General features: G+C 41.9%; 1 protein-coding gene and 1 long non-coding RNA gene across 4 annotated transcripts in view; one reads left to right on the top strand and one right to left on the bottom strand.

Moving 5' to 3' along the window:
* The window catches only part of LOC121610370 (neurocalcin-delta A), a 62627-nt gene extending 58150 nt beyond the window's left edge, over positions 1–4477 (bottom strand). For 2 of the 3 annotated variants that reach the window (XM_041942422.1, XM_041942420.1), the window contains exons 1-3: positions 4360–4467; positions 2971–3079; positions 2169–2287 (exon numbers count right to left, since the gene is read on the bottom strand). The gene's annotated coding sequence lies outside the window, so the exon portion shown is untranslated. Of the gene's footprint in view, positions 1–2168; positions 2288–2970; positions 3080–4359 lie in introns of all 3 variants that reach the window. The other variant, XM_041942421.1, reaches the window with a different exon arrangement.
* LOC121610372 lies at positions 2939–11180 on the top strand. The gene is made up of 3 exons (XR_006007039.1): positions 2939–3071; positions 3897–4033; positions 10928–11180. It is a non-coding gene; the product is annotated as an uncharacterized LOC121610372 (long non-coding RNA).
* The last annotated feature ends 10636 nt before the right edge of the window (positions 11181–21816 follow it).

The following is a 21816-nucleotide window of genomic DNA, read 5'->3' as shown; positions in this document are numbered from 1 at the left end:
TGCAGGACAAGTGTAGAAACCGTTTCCCACACTGTGTCGGTGTTTGATAAGGCACCCTAACGACCAACCAAAAGTGATGCCATGCTGTCACCATCACAGGGGTCATGTCTACTGATCTCCTCCTGCTCACTACTCACATTAGTTGATAGAAACTTAGTTTGGTTTGCTCACACAACCAATAACCTCACATCATCTACAGTAACCAGCTAGGGACATAAAACAAGTGAGAAAAAAACTGCAACAATTAGAGCTGCAATGACATATTGATTTGTTGTCAGCTATTCAATTAATCACCAATATTTTGATAATTGATTCTCGATTCCAGCTTCTTTCCTGTGTATATTCTCTCGTTTCTTCACTCCTCTATGACAGTAAAATGAATATCTTGGGATTGTGGACAGAGCAACACATTTGAGGATGCCATCTTGGGCTTTGGGAAACACTGACCAACATTTTTCACCATTTTCTGACATTTTATAGACCAAACAACTATTTTATGAATCGAGACAATAAGCGACAGATTAATCAACAACAAATATAATCGTTAGCTGCAGCTCAAGTAATCATAATAATACTTATAACTAATTGAAACAAGCATTCCCATGGGGATGCTATCAGCACCACAAAGCAGCTATGATGTATACCACTGTATACATATCCTTACAGTGTGTTATAGATATGAATAATAACACCACGATGTGATTTAGGTCAGACTCTTGAAGAATCTTGTGCCCCTTTAGCTGCAGTCTAAAGGGACAGATTTCAGCATGGGATGGTAGCTCCCATGCATTATTTTTGATGATATTGTCCAGACATTTCCTGTCTGTACTGAGGTATTCCCACATCACACAGCTGAGGTGAGGAGGTGAGGATGTTCTCAGACCCAGCATGATAAAATTGCTGAGCTTTCTTCTTGTAACTATGGTACCTTGTAATCAACTGTAGTTTAAGCAGTTATTTGTAGTCAATTATACTTTGTATAGTATGATTGTAGGATCATTAGCCATTCTGTAATACATAATATATATATCTTCATTTATCCAGGACTGGGTTGTGGTGGTGGCAGGCTGAGTAAAGAAGCCCAGAACCTCTCTCCTTAACTAATTCCTACAGCTCCTGCTGGGGGATCCTGGGGAATCCCCAGGTCAGATGGGACGCATCATCCCTTCAGTTTGTTATGAGTCTGTCCCAGGATCTTCTGGAACACTTGCACAGGGAGGAATCTAAGGGAGATCCTAATCAAATACTCGAACCACTTTGACTGGCTCCTTTGAATCCAAAGACACCATAGGACGACAACTAATTTCAGTTGCTTGTATTCACAATCTCCCGCTTACCACCCAAAGCTCATGAGTATAGGCAAATGGATCCTGCATAAGTGTCCTAACCACGCTTGATAAAGAACCCTTCAGGATTGAGCAACAGCTCACAGAGCAACCTCGCCTGGAACAGGGAAGCTGGGGCCCCCTTCCTGGCACGAGGCCAACAATTAAGTATCATGAAGGCTAACACTATGATGAAACACTTATTGCAGCAAGGTTTGTTTACATATCTGACAGCAAATAGAGCACTTTATGTTTCCTTTACACTTGTATTAAGATACCTGGGATGTAGTTGAATAGTATTTTACTGCATTCAAATCCAGTATCACAGCCGATCTGAATTCTTTTGCACCCCATATAGAAACTAATCAGGTCTGGCTTCCAACATCACAGCATACACTGGGAAAGAGGCCAGCTTATCATAGGGCTAACATTAAACAGACACCACACACGTACACTCACAGTATATGCAGTTAACCTAAACTGCATGTCTTTGAACTGGTGCAGAACACAGTGCTGTGCTGACAGAAAGCAATATGATGAAATTAAGTACTGGCATGATCAATGGTACTGTTTCGCCAGTTGACACAAACATAATCATTGCTGCCCTAATTAAGACACACTCATAGGAGCGAAATCCATCTTTTACAATGGCTGTCCTCTGTGGTGCCCCAGACAATCTCTAACGTATGCAGCAGTTTAGTAACACCAAGTTTGATGTCTAAATGCTGATGTGCTTTATATGTGTATTCAAACTCCTGCACTTTTTTACAGCATCTCATAACCACTGACAAGCTATAAAACATGTAGGCTAACTCATCCAACTGCTGTAGTTCTGTCACTCACCAGGTGGAACGTGTGGATGCCTGCAGGCCAGGTGAGCTGTGTCAGACTGCTGGGTCACCCCTTCTGATGTTTGGGTTCAGTGTCCTTCCTTATCCACCTATGACCTTCTCTGACAGGGCCTGAGGAAAGATGGAAGGAGACAGAATTTTAATCTTCAGTTTTACTGACAGAATTGATGTCCCACTGGCAGTCTGTTGAGTAAATAAACCAGTGTTTCTGTACTGTACAGTATTTCATATGTAGATATGCAATGTAGTCTATATTTTTGTGCTCGTTTCCATAAATGTGTGTGCACAAACATACGTGCATGAGTCTCTGGTTATGGTTTAATGAGTGTGCATGTTGAGTTAATGAGTCGGTCAGTGGGTGGCTGTATATCACTGACTGAGGTCCAGACGTGTGTAGCCTGCATGCTTCAGGGTCAATGAGCTGCTGACCAAAACAGAAGCATGAGATCCTGGTTTGTCTTCAGAGTTCATATATGGGGCCAGAAGACACACTAACTGAGGGCCAAGCTTGGATGATGTTACTGAGCCATCACAGCTATTAGATATTACGTGTATTACCTCCCAGTAAATATGAGTCAACAGAACCACCAGGACAAAGGCACCCTCTGCCAACTGTTTTTTTTAATTTGATTATTTAACAAACAGGAAATACCAAAGTATTATTCACTTGTGGTTCAGGCCGACAAACAGGTTTGACTGGGAAAAAAACACGACGTTATTCCCTCATCACAATCACTCTGGTAAAAGCCGACCGAATCCACCATTAAGGCCCGCACTATCAGTGAGACCCCTACCTGCTCAGCCTGTTGATGCTGACTACAGCTGTCACGAATAACACACTGTCTGACGATGTGCGACCTGCCCCAGATGTTGGCTCCTCGGGCTCCCCATACAGGTAATAAACTGAGGAGATAAGGTGAGAAATCGACTTTTCACATACAGAAGGGGATCTCCACCCATCAACACCTCCTTAATACTGCACCCAGATGTTTAACACTTCTTAAACAACAGACATCATAACACATGTAGTCACACTGACAGATTTTCAGAGATGTGCTGAAAAAGTGTTTGTGACTAATGAAGGAAATTGATTTGCATTACCTAAGAGTGTTAAATCACTCCTATCACCCCTTGTGGATCCTAGTGTAGTCAGTACTTTAAGTAAATAAATCTCACATAATTGTGATTTTCCCACTAGCTCCAACAGTAACTTCCATCTAGAGATGTAACTCACATAAAGTAAAACTTTTATAATAAAAAATAAATGCAGCTGAAACCATTAAAAACAAACAAACAAAAATATGCAACTAAGCCAAATTAGAGCCAAATACCACAGATTACAGATGGTTAAAACTGAGGTTCATGGTCCTGATAGTCTGCAGCTAAATGAGGAACATCTTCATTAGTTTGTTTACAGGTGTTACATGAGGTAAGGATGACAGGTGTTCAGCTGTTATCTCCACAGTAACGTCACAGAAATATGCTTCTGTGCCAAGAACGTAAGCTAACAGCAAGGTTACACACTACAAGCCGTGTCTCTGTGTGCTCGTGGGTTCCTGAGAAACACCTTGGGGAATTCCTACTTTACATATGTCAAAAAGCAAAACAAACACAACCAAGAGCCCATCGGTCCAACATAAATCCCTTTAACTTTCTGCCCTCTGACAACAGTTTACGTGCTGTACGAGACTCAGTCGTTCTGGTTTGTGTCCACCTGCAGCTCAACCTGCGGAGGTCTGAAGAGCACTTACAAACACAACAGCGAGAGCAAACACGTGTTGATTAACGCGAGACTACAAACGAACTAACAGGAGGACAAAACCCCGCCGCCCGTGTGCCATCAAAGCACAAAGACAGGTTGGTTTCTGCTCTCCAAAGCTAGTTAAGTTAGCATAGCACGCTAAAAATGCTACGGCTTTGGGATGCGCCAAAGCAAAGCTAAACCATGTTGACCAAACCTGCTGCACAAAACAGAAAAGAACAAGCTAGTTAAACATTTTATAAACGCTAGTATGTGTGGACACTTTTTTTAAGTTTAGTTAAAGAAGATGTACTAACATTTTGCTAGAGTTTACAACAACGTAACATATACGCTATTGAGTGTCTGTGAGGGTCTTTAAGACGAAACCCGCCAGTAGGAGCTATGAATGCCGTAAGGAGCTAACCTAAAACAACAGACTTACCACTAAAGCTTAGAAATGTCACCAGAGCAGGCTTCTTCATCTGCCGGTGAGTCAGTAAACAACAGAGCAACACATGTACCTCCAACAAGTGTCAGTGTAGAGAGTTACTGCAAAGATTGCATATACAGAAGATGTGCTGCATGAGAGCAAAACTGGCTTATGTTCTGGTCGAAAAAATGCGTTTAGGCACAACGCATGCGCCGTGGGGCAAGGCTTAAACCTAGGCATTCGATATTTTTTATAAAACATGATATGAGTGGTAGTTCTTTTTTGTCTTTGTCTTTCAACATAAATCGACATTCTAACTCTGTATCCTGGAAGGAACATATGAGCGTCATATCTGCGTCCATTTACGGTATCTAGAAAAAGAGGAGAGTGAGAGTTCTGTCTAATTCCTCCTCTTTAGATAAAATACATTAAGATTTAGACTCTGACGCCCTCTAGTGGAAAACCAGGGAAGCTACAGCATTTCCTCACCTTCACTGATTAGGTGTCACAAAACTAACAGGAACAATTCTTGAGGCTAAAAACAGAATTTTACGTGTTTAGCATTTATTGACGGGTTCTGCTGAATCTCTGCTAGTTTCTTTTTGTAGTTTGGACAATGGTGCACCTACAGTATGTGTCTCATTGCTAATCCAATTTTCCTGTCTTTGGCATTATGTCTTCATGATTTCTCAAAGCTCTGTTTGAGTTGCTGCTGGATTAAAACAAGCAGTGAGCAAAATGAGGCCTGTGTGGCATGGTTTGCGGGACATATGCCAAACACAGGAACAACAACTGCATAGATAAAGATGAACAGTGTTCACAAGAACACTGAAAGCACATACCTTCACAAAAGTACTGAGCCTGAGTCTCAGCAAAACCCCAGCATTCACCAAACTAATATCTAATGCAGTATGGTTGTGTACTGTATCAACAGGTGCTTCTGCTATTTAGCACTGAACATATTTTAATTTGGATATGGCTCGAAAGAATGTTTGGAGTGGCTGTTAACATTTCTTTTTGGAAAGTCAAAGTTTAGTTGAAATAGGTTTGTCCTGATGATGGTTATGATGTTTTAATGTTGAGAATCTGCCAGTCACATCCAATCCAATATTAGTTTGTTTAATTTGTCATTTCATTTCCTATTACAGCTGCACAGCATGCTGAGGCTACATTCACGGTTCATTAAAATACAATAAAATTAGTAAAGCAATTGGAATTGGAACAGCAGAATCGCTCTGCCTAAAGAAAAAGAAGTCCAAGATACAAAAAGCAGAAATAATGCGATAGAAAAAGATATTTCTTCTGTCCAAAGTTGCATGTTGTTATCCGTGAAAAACAGTCAGCTCCACGACTGAAATGTCTGTGCATCAAATCCATTCATATCATTGTGGATGGCCACTACATAAAATAGTGTAAATAGTTTTGTTTTGTTTTGTTTTGGCTTGGGTTTTTTTTTTTTTGTAAATTTAGCATCTACCTTGCACTGCGAGTGACACAAATTAAACACAGGCGAGATGATGTGTGACCAGCAGGTGCACGCCAGGTGACTGCTCTGGCCACATGCTGAATGTTGAAATGGTGACTTCATCATTTACTACACTGACATGAATGAACTCATTCCTTCGGGCCTTTCTGGCTGACTCTTGTCACAGTTGTGACGGCAGAGCCTCATTCAGCACGAAATGTCTGAGGAGCTCAGTGGGTCACAGAGGAGGACTGGTTGTAGTGGGACAGACAGGTTACAGTATGAACAGAATGGTCAAGCAGAAAAGCTAATTTGGTGCTTTTAGCGAAGTAAAAAATCTGAATACTCCCTTCACTGCCGATCTGCAGTGGCAGAAAGCGTTGGACAGGTGTGACAGCCTCTCCTCACGTCCAGCATGAGGTAAATACTGAAGCTCAGCTGCAGTCTTTGAACCAAAGCTAGCACCTGAGTGTTTTGGTTCACCTGCAAAGACAGAAATAAGAGCTACGTCATGTGGAGTTGCTCTGCTCCTGCGCAGGAGCTGGGAGGCCTTTCACATGTCTGAGCACCAGGCCACATTGTCTAATCCGTAATCCATCCATGCTCCATGAGCGGCACTCCCCTTTGACTAAATGATCTCACTAATACATACTAACACACTGTTTCTATGCAGGAGCCATGAATGATCATTTTTGGGAAGGAACATGCAGCCTTTGACCAGATGTCACTGGAATTTTCAATCAGCTGACCAGTTAAATTGGTTTAGAAGCAGTGGATTGTGTTGTGTATGAGACCAGCAGGTGGTGATCATGTGCTGTGCTTTACAGACTGTTCCATTTTCTGCATCTCACTACACCTCATACAAGTGAATGCACCAAAAATAACATTATTTAATCAACTAATTCATTTTATTGTAGTGCATTCATCATGTTCATTTCTTCAAAACATAATCTTTATTTGTAAGACAGTCAGTTAGAATTAATGTAATGGTCCATTTTAGGTACACATGACTGTGTACGACCATAGATTGCATAACATAAATCAAGAAAACAGTTTTTGTGTGTGTTTTGTGTGCAGCATAAAAAAACTACAACTTGCGTTTCATGGTACAATGTAGAATGACAAATAAATGAAAAAGTAAAGACTAGTTTTAAAGTTGTATTGTGTACATACTGTGTGTGTGTGTGTGTGTGTGTGTGTGTGCATGCGTGCGAGTGTGAATGAAAGGCATTTTGGCCTTACCCCATATAACCCCTGCCTCTGTTTAGATCAAACATAACGATGCTTCTTAATCTCTGGCACTTCTTAAAACATCAACCACGCTGCACTGGATCATGTATAGATTTGTCACCAGTTTGACACAGAAAGATTTGTGTCCCCCCTCACCCATGCATCAGTCAGATCCGTCCATAAATCCACTCTCACTTTAATGAGTGGAGAGGTAATCAGCGAGAAGTGATGCCAGGCGTGGTAATAAATTCTGCAGGAATACTAATTGGGGTTTGAAGGGTCAGAGGACTGCGCCTGTAATGTAAACCACTCTGTCACATGCTTCTCACATTGTGCTTCTCGTCTTATGCACTAATGTTTCTTCTATTAAAGCACTAAATGAATCCAAACAACAGTCTTTAGGATAAAAAAATATATGTTTTCAGCATAAATCTGGTCATTTTATGGTTAAAGGATTTAAATAAACACAAAGCATGCATGTGCTTGCTATGTTCTTTTGGGTGTTAATTATGAGCTGATCTTATCCTTCATATAGAAAGCATACTAACCCTTTATCGTGGAACATATCTATGCTGCTTAATGTGTGGCTTAATCGAAACATTATTTTTGCAGGAAGTCTCTGTAGGATGTGGGTGTGGTAGTAGAAATGTCAAAATTTCATCGTTCATTGTGCAGAGCCAAAGCAAATCCACATTTTGTTCAGCCGAATCTTAATTACTGTTAATCACAATTAACTGGCCAATAAAGTAGATAGAATTAATGGACAATTGAGGGCCAAATGACCATTCTTTACCTCAACAAAACCCACCAAATGAAGGCAGAGAATTCTATAAAAAGTAAAGCTCGGTGATCAGAGGAGAGCGTCGAAATGGCCCAAAAACAAAGGAATGTGTCCAGAGGGGAGGATTACATTTATCAGGACTGCAGAGCTGCCATGCAGACAGAGACGGGATCAGAGACGGATAGCTCACAGAAAGCTGGCTTAGTGAAAAAGGAAAGAAAAGCGGCGGCAATCTGAATAATAAAAGAGTAAATGTATGAAATAGGACAAAAAAGTTTTTAATTACTTCTGTTGTATTTTGGAACATGAAATTGCTAATTATGTCAACAATGATTCCATGAAATTGTTATCTCCAGAAAAGATTTGCTCATGCCTTTTACGCCGTGCAGCATTTTTAAATGAATTAATTAGGCGATCACAGTAATTACTGTTTATATTGTTGTTAATGAGCCCAAAGGCAAGCGAGCTGCACTCATCCAAATTACACTCATGAGGCACGGAGCCAAGAAAAGGTCCAAACCAGAGTGCGGCATGTTAAACATTCCCTGAGTCTTCCTGGTGAAGAGGTAACCAAGAGCAGACTGAATTACACTTGAACCTTCTGTTTCCTTTTGACCACACATCTTTCCCATTTAGACATGTAATTACTGTTGAGAATGGAATAAAAAAAAGAGCTTTTAAACTTTGTATTAAACCTTGTGAGCCCAACATGGCACTATTGATCTGCTCTGTGGTTTAATATGCATATAAAGCAGGGACCTCAGATCACAATCACTGTGTCATTTTGCTCACTTTTCCATTTAATTTTTCATTTTGTCAGCCATCTATCTCAGCCTTTTCCTCCCCCGTCTGTCAAATTGCTCTGACATTTACTGGCTGCATCTTGCCCATGTTGTATTTCATCACACAGCGCAGCTATCTGAAGCACAATAGCTGAGCGTTATAATGGAAAGGTCTTATTGTAAATATGATAATTCCATCAGGTGCTGTAATCAGGTTTGTGAGTGACACACACACACACACACACACACACACACACACACACACAGATTCCTGCCTAAGAAATGTTTGTCCTTCTGTTTTTTATTAGTGAAAATGTCAAAGCAGGGGAGTCAACAGTACAGTGCTGTTACTAATGCTGAGTGTATAGTTTGCAAGGAGGTTGAAGCGCTTTTGCCCTTCAGTCACACACATTAATCAGTGCGCTGATAAATAGATAGCACTTATCAATCTCTTCTTTCTTTCTTGCTTTCCCCTCTTAGTAGCAAATACAACAAAAACACCAACACAACAAAAGTTACAGCACCGTACGACATGGTGTAAGTGTGCAGTCAGAGACTGTGAAAATCATCTTATCTTCCTCTCCAGCATTAATAATAATCTACTGATGGAATAAACACAAGATGCCAATTTGTGATGCTGAACTTAAGAAAGTGAAAGTGAAAATGGGCATGACTGCTGGTAGAAATGATATGACAGTCACTAATATCCAGTAAGATCCATGTGCATTCATAATAATAATAATAATAACAATAATAATTATAGAATAATAATAAAATAATAATAACAATAATAATGCATATAAGTAGTGTGGATCATTTACTAGTAGATAATCACGTAGCTCATGAATGTATAACTTACATGAAATCATTATGGCCAGATTGTCATGACGCTGGTTTTTTGTTAAGTTTCCCATTGTGTCTTGTCTTTGCCTCGTTTTTGTTACTTCCTGTTTTATTTTGAAGGTTTATGTTATGTGTCTTTGGTTTACTTTACTTCCTGTGTTTTCCCTCCCGTGTGATTGTCTGATTGTTTCCACCTGCGCGTCATTAGTGTTCCCTCCTTTGTGTATTTAAGTCTGTGTCTTCTCCAATGTCTTTGTCGGGTCGTTGTCTGCGCTAGCTTTTCGTCTTGTCACCTTGCCCTCGGCCACAGCCATAGCCACAGCCACAGCGTTAGCCTTAGCCTTAGCCTTAGCCTTAGTCTTAGTCATAGCCATAGCCCCCATAGTTAGTGTTTGTCGTTGTGATTTCTTTGTGATGTCCGAGTCATGTTTCACGTAAGTGTTTCTTTGCTGTGTTATCTTAGTTCACGTCTGTGTCGTGTTTCATGTGTATGTCTCCTTGGTTTGTCTTTGTCTTTTGTTTGCCACAGTTCCTGTAAGTTTGTTTCTTGTCTTGTTCTTGTCTTTGTTCATGTCCATGCCCTGTTTTATGTTAGTGTTCCACCGTCTTTTGTGTTGTCCGCGTCACCTAGCTGTCTGATGACCCGACTAACCGCCCCAGTCCTATGCAGATGGTGTGTGTGTGCATATGAATATTGCTTTGCTTTAGTGTGTGTGGGTGAGAGACAGCGAGACTACACAGATAGAAAGTGGAAGGGAGGATGTTGCACTTGTGATTCTGGGGGGTCATCCAGAGTTGATGAAGTCTTCCTGCTTCCTGCTGTAAAAGAACAGGGAAAAGATCTTTCTGTCGCCTTGGTAACCATCATGCTACCCCCCGCCTTGGATACACACACGCGCGCACACAAAACACGGCGTGCCTGTCTCTATAGATACTGACGGCTGCTCCAAAGCAGCATTAAAGCAATAATTCACATGTTCACGTGAAGAAAAAAAACCCTGAGTATGAAAATGTGCACCTGTGACCTGTCGCACAGCCAACAGTCGATTGAGAAGCAAACAAAAGCTTGGATGTTGGTGGCGGTGAGCTACTTCATTTGTGCTTTAGCAGAAGAAAAGAGGAGAAAATGCCCTCCTGGTTTTTTTTTAAGTTTTAAAATCTAACACAACAAACTGTAGAACGTACAATAATAAACACTCAAAACCATAATCAAATGCATGGAAATCCCTGTCAGGCTACAGGCTCCTAAATGTTTTGGCTCTACATTCATGTAGATATGAAAGAAAATTCCCACTTTCCGTGTCATGGTTACCACTTTAATCTACATGTGTTCAACTCATGGTAGATACAATTTTTCCAGCAGCACTTGAAGGCAGGAGAGGATTAACCAAGACCAGGGGAAGAAAAGAGTGTGTGAGCACAAGCTTCAAGTTTAATTGTGTAACAGGGACATTGTTTTTTTTTTTGTGTCCCGTGCAGAATCCAACTCATGTTCTGCAAGGGATGCTAATTGGTGATCAAAAACACATGAAGCAGAGGCACATGGTGCACGAGTGGGCTGTTTGCCGCAGTTGGCTGTGTGAGGAGAAGGTGCGAGAGCTGATCCCACTCTGTGTGTTCGGGCTGAGGGCCGGGCAGCTGCAGCACCGACAGGAGAACAACACCAATCAGCAGCTCTGATTGAGACGCTGCCTCGAACTGCTCCGACTGGGACCAGATGGAGCACAGAATCCCATTTACAGAGGGTCACTCACACACATCTACATGCGTGCATGTAAGAGCTCCTGCAGAAAAACAAAAAGCAAAAAACACACATTTACAGTACATGCGATTCTACACTTGCATTTCTTAATTTACACACCTGAGACATGAAAGAAAAAAGAGTGGTGTGTGTTGTGTGTAATGTGTTATTTTTGTTGTTCAGCCACCAGCTGTGTGTCTGTTGCAGTACAAGCCAGGACGACAGCGACATGTTGCTGTCCGAACCTGAACAGTTTCAGTGACTGACAGAGCAAGGCGCCGCACTGCAAGCTGCTGGATTTCTATCACAGGGAATACTGCATGTCTGCAAAAACAATGACATTATTCATGAGAATAACAATATAAACACACATGGATGTACTCAGAGTACACCAAGATAATACAAACAGGAAATGAAACCACACAGAATCTTATTCTGTGAGGTCTGTCTTATTCCATCCATAAAAATATGAAAATTGTTGAAGGAAAACATATTGGCTAAAAGCAGAGGTACCATTTCAGCACTGGAAAAATGAAAAGCAATCATTTTCATATTGCATATCAATAACTTGCATTCTCTCAGTCTCTCTCGCAGACATTTTCTAAATAGATGCTCTCTAATTAATGTGTCTGGCGGCCTTATTATTCTTCGAGGGTGATATTTTCCTGTGATGAAAGGCAGAGAAGGTCAGTTTTAGCAGAGACCCAAGGGAGAGAACAGGACGAGCAGAGGCCCTGTTTGTGTGTGTTTGTGTGTGTGTGTGTGTGTGTGTGTGGACCCGGGGTGTCTATGCGTGTTTACCTGTGTACGTGTGCATTACACTACAGGGATTGAATATAACGTATGAGTGAATAGTGTGTATCTGTAAGTGTGTGTGTGTGTGTGTGGACATGTTGGTTGTTTTGTCTTTTACCATCGGGCTCCTTTAGTTGACACCCTGTAGAAAAGAAAGCAGCTGAAAACACTGCTGCAGAGTATTTGGACTGAAATCAAAATGAAAGCATGATGGAAATGGTGAAATAGTTCTCCATGAAAGTAATAATTGATTTTTTCCTCTATCTGTGTGCCTTGTTGCCAGGAATTCTGATTGCTTTGATTTTTAAAACAGTTGTCAGTTCACTTCCTAGCAACTGTGGAAAGCAACTAAGTACATTTCTCTGGTACTGTACCAATTTGTACAATTGGTACAGTTTAGATACTGGCATTTTTGCTACTTTGTACTTCCCATCATTAACCTGACAGCTTAAGTTACTCTTTCATAGATTGAGATTTAAAATCTAAAATCAGTTTAGAAAGTATCAATTTGGAAAATATGATTTGATTAAACCGTCAAACAATATATAAAGTAGTGAAAATTGACTCTTACTTGATGAGCGAGAGTGTAAACAATATAACAGGAACCATGTGTGTAAACAGCATTACTTTTGATATGTTATGTACGTTTTGCTATACTTTAACTTTCCTCCTGAAGCAGCAGCAGTTTTACACAGCAGTATTCGTGTGTTAGTACATTGAGAGCTACGATAATCCGGAGTCAGATTCCTCGTATGTGCACATACTTCGCCAGTAAAGCCAATTCTGTTTCTGACTGCAGGTGGACGAGTGTGTGGGAAGAATGGCTGTGAATCTAGCCTTTATGCTTCCATTGTAAAATGTTAGTATAAAGAAAATATTCAGCTGCTATTGCTTCACCCGTTTCTAATTCAGCTTCTCGTGTTTGTGGAACCCAGTGATGATACTGTGCAGCACTGACAGAGCCAGATGTGTGAAATTAGCATCATGAAAGTGACTCTTTCTTTAAGTATTGAGTATCTCTGAATAGATCTTAAATGTGTGGATAAGGTGCATATTTTTCGATTGTACATTCTTTTTCTTGCATGCTGTCATTGGATGATCACAGCAAGTCTCCATCACAGTCACATCTAGAGTTAGGGATGATTCACCAGCTCTTCATTAAATAAAACTAACAAAACAAAGTGAAAGATTCTTATTTTACTTCATGGTTTCCTCTTCATAGGAATTCATACTGCAAGTAGATAAAGTTGCGTGGGAAGACAATGTGAACAGAGTAGTGTTGCTGGAGCTTGTGGCCATTGTTCCAGAGTTTCCCCTTTGTCACCAGTGGAAAATACAGTCTGCTTTCTGTTCACTTTTGGCTAACAAAACAGTGAAGACAGTAGTTATTCACAGCCGCTCTTGTAACAGACAGCAGTATTGTCATATGAAACAAAATGAAGCTGAAATGAACAAATGGATTTGTGATGTGGCAGAGGCAGCAGCGTGGTGTGGAAGAAAAGGAAGCCATCCTATAAATACTGGCCCATTAGCAAGCACATCCTCTGCTGCTGCTGTGCTAAATTAAAAATGTTGTTATTATCTGCTCCCCCCTGGTCAGTTCAACCCTGGAGAGGCTGCTGTAAAGTGTACGGCTATAAAACGTGCCTGTTCAACATGAAGCTGCATGTCAACATTATCCACAGTGGTAGTGAGGAGTTATAGAGCAAAAATATGACCGTAAAATTGCTTCAGGCATTCGCCCAAATGTCCAATATTTTCCATGCAGTGCAACAATGTGCAGCTTTCAGATAGAGAAAAAAAACTTCTCATTATAGGTAAAGCATGTGCAAAGGAGTCATTTGAGTTTTTAATATAAGTAGAAAAGATGCTGTTCATTCAGAGCTCATTCAACATCACACCAAAACTGTTCTTTGTTGAACATTTGGACATTTAGAGACACACTGAACTGTCAGTCAGGAAACAAACGCAAAAATCTCCTCGTCTTTGATGCAGATGCAGATAAAGAGCTTTCAACCAGTTTCTGCTTTTGACCAGGCCTTTATGAGTATCTTGAAGGCGTGGCTCCACATGCTGTTTGGAGTAAGGTCGTGGTCGTGTTATGTTCCTCGTGGAGCTCGACAGAAAATCTTCCCAACCATTTCAGTACTTTTTCAGGAAAGAAAGGAGGAATAAAACAATTCTGCTATATTTTATCTGAAATGAGCTTCAGTAGGAAAAGGGTATTACCCAATCCAGCCCGTCAGCAGCTAAAAGGTTGGTGTTGTGAAGCTGACCTGACCTCTGACCTTCTGCTGCTGTAGATCATTGGGGAACTTTCATTACGGTTCACTCAAATATCTCTTTATCATGATCAGGGTCGGATACACCACTACAAGCCCACTGATCCCCAGAGCACCTGTATGCATTCTCATTCATGCTATACATGTTTTGCAGTAACTCCTCACTGTTAACCCCCAAAATCAACTGCTGTGTTAGCAACTGGCTGAAACCTGCAATAATGAGACCTGCAATTAGCACTGGCCAATCAATGGGGTAATTGCAGAGCGAGACTGATGGACTGTGAGGGGAAAGGAGGGGTTTTCTGCCAGCACCATATCGATTTCCCTCAAACCAATTAGTTGGTTTCCACCACTTTGGAGTGTTGGTCCCCAGCCATCTGCTTCTGTAACACAGAGAGGAGAAAACATACTGTTGTATAGATCGTACGCTGCACAGATCCACTCTGTGTGGCTGCTGAGGGAATCTAAATTAGGATCTTTGTCCATAAACACAGTCTCATATATTTTGTAAGAAGCCCATACTAACTGGTTAAAGTCAGAATTAACCCTTTGCTAAGTGACCAGTGCTGTGCATGACAGGCTTTCTAGCTAATAAAGCTAACATAGGCCTCATGGGTTGGTTGAACATGTGTCTCCAACAGACCTTTTCATGTTTCCTGACTTGTTTTGAATGTATGCTTGATGGCTCCATACGTGATGTTGCTCATAGACATGATCATAGACTACATGTCCCATCAATATAATAAAAATAAAGCATTGTTTTTGTATTGTAAGATAGCTAGTATTATTAGTAGTCTTATGATAAGGAAAAATGGATCAGGTTGATGCTTCATTCTAACATAAACCTGTTTAGTGTTGAGCACTTATGTGTCATTTCAAACAGTATAATTTCCACTTTTTAGGATGAGGACCAGTGATGTGTTTGGTAAAATGGAATAATATCTCAGGGAACAGGCTGTGGCTGCTGGAGTGTAAACCACATCCAGTAAACGGAGCAGGAGAGAGGCCTAACGTCAGCCTGAACTCTGTTAGCATCTTGGACTGGCTGGATGTACTAATGTAGTTAGTGATGTGCGCCTTGGCCTCGTGTACCACTAAGTTACTACAGTCAGCTGGTTAGCTGGACGTGCTATCAGCTGCAGCTTATGCTAAAGCAAACAAACACATTTTGGCTCTTGTGCATTAGGTTTTGGAATAGCTGAACAAAGACACCACACATGAACCCCGTGCACACCACCTCCATAGAAATGCAAAGCTTGACAGGCCCGTGACCAAAACTGAGGCTGTTTGGGAAGGCGGTTTACCAAAAAGTCAGGTAATGTTAACAAAAATAAGAGCTTAGAAAGCAGGGTTGCTTACAGTAGGTATGTTGGTGCCCTATATGTCCAGTATATCCACGGGATTAGTTCTTAAAATGGCAAAAAAATGGCAATCTTAGCAAGACTCAGTAGCTCTGTAATCATTTCTCCTCAGATTCCATATGAAAAATTCATTTTTCAGATGGGTAATAGTCCAGAGTAACTTGCACTCTCGATGGAGTCCTCCTCTGCTCATTATGCTCTCTTTACTGAGGTGAACACACAGACACATACAGGCCTGGTATTGATTTGGAGAGCTCTTTCGAAGATGTCCTTTTCTATTCATGCACTAGTAATGTGCAAAACCTGTCCACCCAACCATAATAATAGAGCCACTTGAGATCAGCACTACAGCCCCCCCCCCCCCCCCCCCCCCCGACTTTTTCTTCCAGGGACCACAATCACAAAAAATTATTTCGTTCTTTTCACAGAAAAGCTAAATGGATCTCTAATTATAATGACCTTCTCTGAAAAGGTTGGTCCATAATTGGAAAACAGCCCCAGAGTACAGGCCATCTTTGGCAGAAGTGGCAGGAATGGAGGAGAGAGAGCGAGCAGAGGGGAGGAGAGCGGCAGAGGGATGAGGGATTTGTGAGGCGGATCAATTCTGGCATCAAAATGGCAAAATGATGAAAAATATAAGGACCTTTTCTTCTCGTCTGTGTCTGTTTCTCCAGTCTGCCTTCCAGGGTAAAATCTAGCTCTTTATTCAGTCAGGCAGAGGTAAATGGCCACAGTGCTAATGGCATACAAAGCCTAGAAAATGTTGATGATGAATGATTGATTTAACAATTATCTTTCGATGCGGTTTAACTTGTATTGCACTATATTTTTTCTAAAATAAGCCACTTTTGGGAGGTATATATATATATAAGAAAAATTACAATTTGCAACTTTGCCTACGGCTGAAGTGTGCATTGTCTGATGAGTCTGCTGTCTTTTCGAATGAATCTAATTTACAGTCCATCTCCCAAAGCATTTCCTATACAACAAGTGAGGAAATCTTAACTAGAATGATCTCTATGGGAGGAGACAGAGAAGGGGAAATCATGGTAATTGCTGCAGAAAATTAAAAAGTCCTTTCAGATGAGTAAGGCAGCATTTTTTTTCCAACTCGTTTTCTCGCCCATACTGTATTTACATATTTTATTTCTGCAGCCAAATTAACATAGGGTGACTGTTTCCACGCTTTTCATTATCAAACTAATAGATTTGAATCTATTGTTCTTTGCATTCATTTTGCTCTGTCTCATCAGGATGTGACACACACACACACACACACACACTTTGCTGTCTGTCTGCAGCATGTGCTACCCATCCTTCTCTCCTTTCTGCCTCTTTCAGAAACCATCACAATGGAGCTGCTAGCAAGAAGAGAAAACTGCTTCCTCAAGCACACTCTCTCCTTCCCTTTATTGTCTTCAACAAAGCCAGTTTATTAATCCAAAGGGGAAAGAGAGAAGAGAAGGGAAGAGAGCAAAAAAAAAAAAAAAAAAGGAGAGAGAAAAGGGAGAGAAGGAGCGCGGTGAACAGAAAGGCAAGTCAAAGCAGTTTTGAGTTTCATCTCATTTTTCTTTGAGAACTGAGGGGTGGAAAAAAAAAATCAATTATGGAGCACACCTGAATATTATTTCGAGCACCCAGCCACCCACTCGCTGCCCGTCCCCGAGAAAACCAAATTACTCAGCAAACTTATCGCTTGCTGTAGCAGGTCTGGTATTAAAGAAAACAATCAAGCAGGCCTGGATTAATCTCTGACAGGCGCCTTATCTTTAACTTGCACCTTTGTTATTTTCTGATGAGCTGCTCTTTTTTTCCCGCCACATTGTACCATACCTCAGTGCCCCCTTTCATTTTCTCTATGGGCCACGGCAGAGGACCTTTCAGTTTATTAAAAAACCCTTTATTTGTGAAGAACAAAGAGGAGGCGAAGGCAAACAATAAGGTCAGGCAATCTCCTTTCTGCCAGCAGTCGCTCACCTGTTATTTGGAGTGTTATCAGTGCGAGGGAGGGATTCGCTGTAGGTGAGAGAGACGGACAGGACGGCAGACGCTGCTGCTGCTGCTGCTGCTGCTGCTGCTGCTGTGTGAGGGCTGAAAAAGAAGCTGATTGACATATATCAGCCTCCAGCCAAAGACCTTTTGGATGCTCTTCATATCAAAGAAAAGAGGCCTCTGGCCGCTGCACACCTCTGCTGGATTGTTATACAGGAAGTAGAGATTCAGAGGGCAATGTGGCAGAGCACACACACACACATTTCACATGCGCACACATGCAACTCAGAAATGTGTGCATACATATAAAAGCCCAAACCGCATTAGAAACACACACCTCAACAATGTCATTTGACTTCCTCTGTCAGCCGCGGTTGCCAGAGTTACTGTAGCCTTCATTTAGCCTGCGGCTGATGGAGCTGAACAGAGCTGAGATGCCTTCCAGATTGCTCTTGGTTACTTACTGCTGATGCTCCCATCGCCCACCATTTGTCCTTGACAGCCCAAACAGAGAAACACCTGCTATAACTGGACGCCGGCGCACGTCTGAAACACTGGCTCAGGATTATGGACAGGTATTGATTTCATGAGATGAAATGCAGGCATACATAATGATTATGTCTGTGTGTGTGTGTGTGTGTGTGTGTGTGTGTGTATACATATATACCACAAGATATATTTGAAACCTCTTCATGCAATCATGCAGATTTAAAAGTCTGCTTTAGAGGTGTTGTTTGCTTTTATGCAACGTGAATATGATTCATTGGAAGTTCAGCAACAGGAAAAACATGACAGTCGATATTTTAATCTGTTTTGGTTGCAGTGCTGTGTAACATAACACTGCATCCCACCACCAGCTTTTTTGCCTTCAGCCCATCCCATCCCTTGATTCCATTAAATTCCACCCGTCCCAATCTGAAGGGCTGACGCGTGTTGCTGTTCACCTTTTCTCTCTTATCTCCCTCCTTCCACAGAGAGAGCTTTCCCTCTTCTTTTGCTCTCTCGCTCTTCTTTCTTTCTCGCTCTTCTTATCTCCCTCCTTCACCTCCTGGACTCCTCCACGATGGAGAGAAGAACCGTGCAAACAGACACGGACACGCTCACATGCAAGCATTTATGCAGACGATGCACAGGTTTACATGGCAGTAACTTGTGGATGTACAAGTGAAATCAATAAACTTGTTCAATTCTGAAGTGATGTACATGAACACAGGGCAGGACACAGAAACATACTATATAAGACACAACACACACTCAGGTGTTCTAGTAGCTGTGCAGTTTATGGGGAATTCTGACAGCGACACTGTGTATTAAGGCAGACAGTGGGTGATGTGAGTCGCTCTAATTGTACCTGTAGTGCTCTCAAACTCTGAACACATAATATATTCATTTATCAAGGCTTCATCTTTTGTGGTTTTATGTCAAATTGATGAAGTGACCTTGCTAACTGAAAAAGCCGGAAAATAAACATATATAGCAATATAACAATAGCTCCAGTGATGGATGCTGGTCTTCTTCACTTACTGTGTTCAAAGTTGTTCCTGTGGCATTGCAAATAAAGGTTGCACACAGTAGAGCTGCAAAAAGTTTATTTCCAAGCCTCGAGAGATGGGACTATTGTTCATGAAATGAACTCACATCTGAGAGGAAACAACAAAGCACAGAAACCTAATTGGGTCTCGACAGCTGGTTCTTGTGAGAAGTTCAGCTTTGGCTTTTAACAACTTTAACAAGCATGCCAGTTGATCGATCCACCCGTCACTCAGCTCATTAACCCTGCTCCATGGCAGAATTCAGCGTCAGGTGAGAGGCTGATCAGGCAGCACATACTGAAAAAAGAAACATTAGAAAGTTTTCAAAATCGATGTGCTGAAGGAGAACAGGAGTAGTCGATTGTTTCTCTCCAGGCTCTTAACAAAATCTTCAAATTGACTCATCTTCATTTATCTGCATTTTAATCTTGTCTCTTGACTTGGCACATACAAATTTACAGTAGTTGCACCAGTTTGTCACTCTAGACTCACAAAGGAAGGACTCACAATGGGAATATTATTTGCATACACAAGCACACACAGAATTCTCCTTTGTTTTGGGGGAAGTACGGTGCAGAATGGTTCATAAATGATGTAGAAGAAGAAAAAAATGGATTGAAGAGCCCAGTCGGGTCTGCACTCAGCTGAGCGGGCTCTAATGAAGACCTGCAGTGGACGCCACGGTCTCCTCGCATCGCCGCTGATTCACAGCACTCACATTTCCTCCAGTGCTGAGAGGGACGATGAGGAAGGAGGGCTCCTCCTCTCTCCCTCTATCCCTCTCTCTCTCTTTATCTCTCCCCCTCCCCCTCTCCTCCCCTCGTCCTCCTCCACAGCCGGGGCGTCGTTGCGGCCCTGTGTGTGCATTGTTTGATGTTGTTCTAGAAGTAAATAGACGCGGCAAACACTTGACACAGTTGTTAAACAGAGAGCATCTAAATGTCTCCTAACTCGACATCAAACACTATGCTAATGTCTGCTGCATTAGTGATAGCGAGCGCAGCAGAGAGGAGGGAAGTGCACACGAGCAACACAGCCCAGCGCGACACAGCAGCGAATGACGCGTCACAGCACAGCACACCTAGTGTACCGCAGAACAAGATAATGAATACAGAGGAGCGGCATGAAGAGGCTCTTTCTTGGTGCTCCGTGTGCGTTGGAGAGGTTTGGCCCTCTCTGGCATCGAGAGCAGCAGCACTTAAAAAAGCACACCAGTGCCACCAGTGATATGGAATACGCAGCTACACCTCGGAAATGAGTTTGCCCACTTAATCTTGTGTTTGACAGGGCTGCTTCGTACACCCAGTGGGCTATTTGTTCAGACAGAGTGAAAATTAAATTGCTGTTCCCCCTCTATACTGCAGTTACCAAGGAAAATGTATCGACTGTAGTCATTTTGTTAGCAAGAACACATGCATGTATATACTACTAATTTGCTTTGTCAAATAGACTTTATGGCCATAAGTATTTGGACAGCAGAGCATTACAGCCGTATAGTATGTGGTAGTTGATCACTGACAGCCTCCACTCGTCTGGTTTCAGGTTTTCCAGCAGATGTTGAACCTGGCTGCAGGGATTTGCTTGCATTCAGACACAAGAGCATTAGAGAGGCTCAACACTGATGTTGGACGATAAGGCTGCCAGTCTGGGCTCCAGTTCATTCCAGAGGCGTTTGATGGGGTTGAGGTGAGGCCTCTGTGCAGGCCACTCAAGTTTTTCCAAACCAAACTGGGAAAAATGCTTTCAAGGACTTGGCCTTGTGCACGGGGTATTGTAATGTTGAAGCAGGAAAGGGCAAAGAGGGTCACAGACGCTGTTTGACCATCAGAATGTAAATCATGCTTTAGGTGCCAGGAGTGGATTTTTCAGGCAAAACTAATTAAAAATGTGTTGACAGTGAAGATTGTGCAGACACCATATGATCAGTATACACATTTTTCATTGCTAGGAAACAGCTTGCAGATGCCCCTTGTACTGTAATCAACTGTGTGTTCCCGATAAAACACATTTCTTCAGAGTGATTGTGATGAGACAGGGTTGTCTCTTCATTGTTTTCCCTGAATGGCAAACGAGTTGTTGTAGAAAAGTGCAGAAAATATGTGGGTTTTGTGTCCTACAGTGTTTCCATCAACCTCTGCTGACCCTGGTGTTCTCCTCCATTCACTCGTGTTTTCCTCAGACAGGGCCCACTGAGCTGTCTGCTCTTATGCGTGAGTGTGTGTGTGTGTGTGTGTGTGTGTCAGTGTGAGAGAGTGGGAATTCATGACATCCTGAGTGATGGTCTGACAGGAGGTATGATCCTCTCAAAAGGCTGCTGCTTTCAGACCCTGCTGTCATCCTCCAGTCTACCTTTCTCTCCTTCTTCACTTCAGAGGACAAAGAGAGAAGACTGGTCTCTCCACTCCCCCCCCCTCCCTTCCTCCCTCCCTGTCTGTGGACACTCCTCTTTACTGTACCTCTCATTCCCTTCTATCCCACTCTCTCTTCTGATGCTTCTTTTCTATGTCTTATGCTCGTCTCTTACCTCTTTTTTTCTTCTTTTGCAAGGATATTCTGTCAAAATCAATTCAGGACTCAGGAGAATCAATATCCACTTTTATTCCTATTCTCTCTGCATTTCACAGCAGAAAAGGGAACAGAAAAGAACAAACAATACTTAAAGAGA

The sequence above is a fragment of the Chelmon rostratus genome, chromosome 8 (assembly GCF_017976325.1).
Source record: "Chelmon rostratus isolate fCheRos1 chromosome 8, fCheRos1.pri, whole genome shotgun sequence".
NCBI classification, from domain to species: domain Eukaryota; kingdom Metazoa; phylum Chordata; class Actinopteri; order Chaetodontiformes; family Chaetodontidae; genus Chelmon; species Chelmon rostratus.
Note: the sequence above shows the minus strand (reverse complement) of the source record. Positions and strands in the feature narration are given on the sequence as shown.